This window comes from Macrobrachium nipponense, chromosome 28, assembly GCF_015104395.2.
Source record: "Macrobrachium nipponense isolate FS-2020 chromosome 28, ASM1510439v2, whole genome shotgun sequence".
In the NCBI taxonomy this organism is placed as follows: Eukaryota; Metazoa; Arthropoda; class Malacostraca; order Decapoda; family Palaemonidae; genus Macrobrachium; species Macrobrachium nipponense.
Window position 1 is genome coordinate 19,564,339 of NC_087217.1, and position 3,394 is coordinate 19,567,732.

Here is a 3,394-nt window from a genome sequence, read left to right on the forward strand (position 1 = left end):
GCAATGATGACATACGGTTGTTAAAAATAACTAATTACTAAATCAACTTATAAAGTGTAATAACTTCCTGAATTTCGTGTTGTAGCGTAAAAAGTTGGTCTTTAATTCGGAAGAAAGTGATTAGCCTTATACCTCTTGAAGGTTAGAGGGTTGTAATGTTACTTGGTTATAAAATCGAAGGTCATACTAGTTAAAAATGGTTATAAGAGTTGTAAATTTATACAGGTAAGTGGTGTGTTCATATTTAAGGGTGGTTCATCATGACTGGTAAGTTGTCGTGTAGTTATATAGTATATATATAGATATATATATATATATATATATATATATATATATATATATATATATATATATATATATATATATATACTGTACATATAAATATAGCCAATATATATGTGTGTGTGTGTACGCGCGCGTGCACATACATATGTTAGCATACGTTTGTACGCTTGTATGTGTTTATTTTTCACTAATTTTAGTTCGGGAGGGTTCTGTAACCGCGAATTTAATTATACAGGGAGGCAGAGTTGTAACCGTATGAAGCGTGAATTATACATAAGCTAAATTGCAGAGCCATCCCCAGAATAGCATCTGCGGTAAACTTGGCTTCAGCTCGGCAAATATTTAGCCGGATTACCGACGTTCCTTATACACATTTCAGAATCTCCACTCATGGGGGAAAATATTTAAAGACAACATATGAATATTATATAAATGTCCTTCACTGATACAAGGCGTACAGGTTGAACTTATCCAGCTTTCGTGTCATATAATTTGTAGGATTTAGTTTGAAGATGAATTTCGTGATGTCATTAAAATGGCAAAACAAAGAACGACGGTTGAAGATAAGAACGTTTTGAATCTGTGGCTTCAGAAAGCTTCATTTTGAAGTAAATGCGAGTGAAAGGCTTCTTTTAGTTTGCACAGAGACCTTAAGTGTAAGAACCACGTGCATCTGCATTGATGAGGGAGATAAAATTAAAGAGTAGTACTATTGGATGGCAAAATTGTCTTCACGACTGATATTTCTCAAATACAACCAGCTAACTGAGGTTCGCTCGTAAAAAAAAAAAAAAAAAAAAAAAAAAAAAAAAAAAAAAAAAAAAAAAAAAAAAAAAACCTGATGGATAAAAAAAACTTTTTTATATGATTTATGAAAATTAGACTGTCAAGCCACATAATGAAGCCGTCAAAGAACATAATTGAAATCAAGCATTCAGTCGTCATAAAAAAAAATATAGAAACTACTGACGGTAATGACGTAGTCCTTAGAAACAAACCTCTATATTTCAGTCGTAAAGGATAACTATTCTTGTAAAAATTTTGCCAGCCAGTATTGGAAGGTATGTGGGGATTGTTGAGCTAACTCTCCTCTATGGAAGTGAAATGTGGATATTAAACGTTTATTGCGGAAAGAGCGTGGGAGTTTTGAGATGAATTGTTCAAGTAGTATTTGTTGCATAAGAACTTGAAATGGTAACATAGGGCGGAGGTAACAGAATTGGCTTAGGTGAGACGATGGCTCAAGAGTATTTCGAGTTGGAGTATAAGTTGGTGAAAAGAGTATAAAATCCCGAAGTGTTGGGATTAGGGAGAGGAAGACCAAGAAGAGAATCGACAGATGGGGTGAAAGATGCATTGAAAAGGAAAGGTCACAGCATCCAGAATGCGAGAGTGTGTATGCAGACGTGGAAGGTCTTATCCATGTGAGGGGTGGTTGACACAATGCTGGTGAGCCTTCTGTGTAGGTTATAAAACTGGCTAGTTTTGTGGAAGTTTTCTGCTCAGGGTGTTCATCCACGATTCATCAGTTGAATTGTGAATAAGTCAGTGATCTTTATTTCTTAAGGATTTTTTTTTTACAAAAAACGGCTTGTAGTATATATATATATATATATATATATATATATATATATATATATATATATATATACTTGGACTTGTTCACTGTTAAGGGAAACAGCTTAAATTAAAAGAAAAAATATTTACCCTTGTGTGTGTGTGTGTACTATGTAAACATTCAAAATCAAAATACGGTCCCTTGGGCTGCTATTCTTAGAAAAGAAAAAGATATTATACCGGTAAGTGACGATTTTGTCGCACGTTCTCTAAACTTAAAAAATGAGTGAATATATCCAAACACATATAATCCATTTAATTTCACCCTTCTCAAAAGAAGCCAAGACGTACTTCAATCTATCACAGCAAATCAAAACAAAGCGCATGTTGATCATGCGTCCGCCAACGTGGCCACTCTGCTAACACGGACCACAGCCTGACCACAATATCTCACTTAAAGACCGATAAACTGCTTACTTTTCATTTTCCACATTAACTCCTATACCCACGCCGCATTAGGGTACTTTGCAACGGTTAAGAAACACTGGGTTTTATGGGTGTCTTGTAAAATCTTTGGTGGAAAAAAATAACACCTCTACAACAAAAAAAACAGTCCCCCGACTCCGACTCACTTGTGGCCACAAAATTGCTTCCAAATGACCCGAGTAGGTTGAGGTCTGTCACGGAAACGCCTTGGTCTGCTTGAATGAAGGAACGGCAGGAGCAGCCATTCTCTTGTTTTTCTTAGAATTGCGTTACTGAGAATGAAAAAATGTTTAGCAACGAATGCCAGTGCCTGGCAACCCACAGCGAATGTTACCCCTCATTGACCAATACGTTCCTACCCCTCCCATTATCATACACACAAACCATTATCAAAGGCACCACAGATCGCCACAAGTCCGTGACGTCCTTTCATATTAGCCCGTATAAACGACCACAGTCAAATGATCCCTATACATATCAAAACTATCGCGAACAGCAATGCGGTACAAGCAATGTCGTCTGGTTTCCTACGCACACAACAGCCACGGCAAAGGGCAAATTTCCACTGGTCAGGAATCGTAGAGCAAGCGAGACTCATTCTGGAGTAGTAACGCACATTGGAAATAGAGATGTACTTACGGTAACGTATGGGGAAGAGATAGACAGACTTACTTGGAAATGTCAATAGCGAAGATGAAGGCGTCGCTGGGTCTCGCTCTCTCCCTCCCTCTCAGCAGCACTGGCGCTCAGGCTCAGCTGACGGACTCTTGGTCTTGGGCCGGGGACAGGGTCGGTCGGCGAGGAAGGTGGTGTACGTACTAAGCATGTCCCGGACGATATGTTGTTGCCTTCGAACAGCTAGTACACACTACGCGTTTTCAAAATTCGAATGTGACAGAATTACCTACATACTATGCATATGCCCTTTGTAAAGCGAATTCGTACCAAATGGAGGCAATAGTCGGAGGCGAGGTATTGATTTTAAGTGGCTTTCCATTCATGGTCTACTTGACGTTGGAAATCAGCGACGTTCCTGAATCTCCTTTTGTTTATTTTTGCACGGGGA

General features: G+C 38.1%; 1 protein-coding gene across 2 annotated transcripts in view; it reads right to left on the reverse strand.

The window, feature by feature from the left end:
- The window catches only part of LOC135201553 (uncharacterized), a 22,450-nt gene extending 19,292 nt beyond the window's left edge, over positions 1 to 3,158 (reverse strand). Inside the window, exon 1 of one of the 2 annotated variants that reach the window (XM_064230550.1) lies at positions 3,001 to 3,158. The gene's annotated coding sequence lies outside the window, so the exon portion shown is untranslated. The remainder of the gene's footprint in view (positions 1 to 3,000) is intronic. The other variant, XM_064230551.1, reaches the window with a different exon arrangement.
- Positions 3,159 to 3,394: the final 236 nt, after the last annotated feature.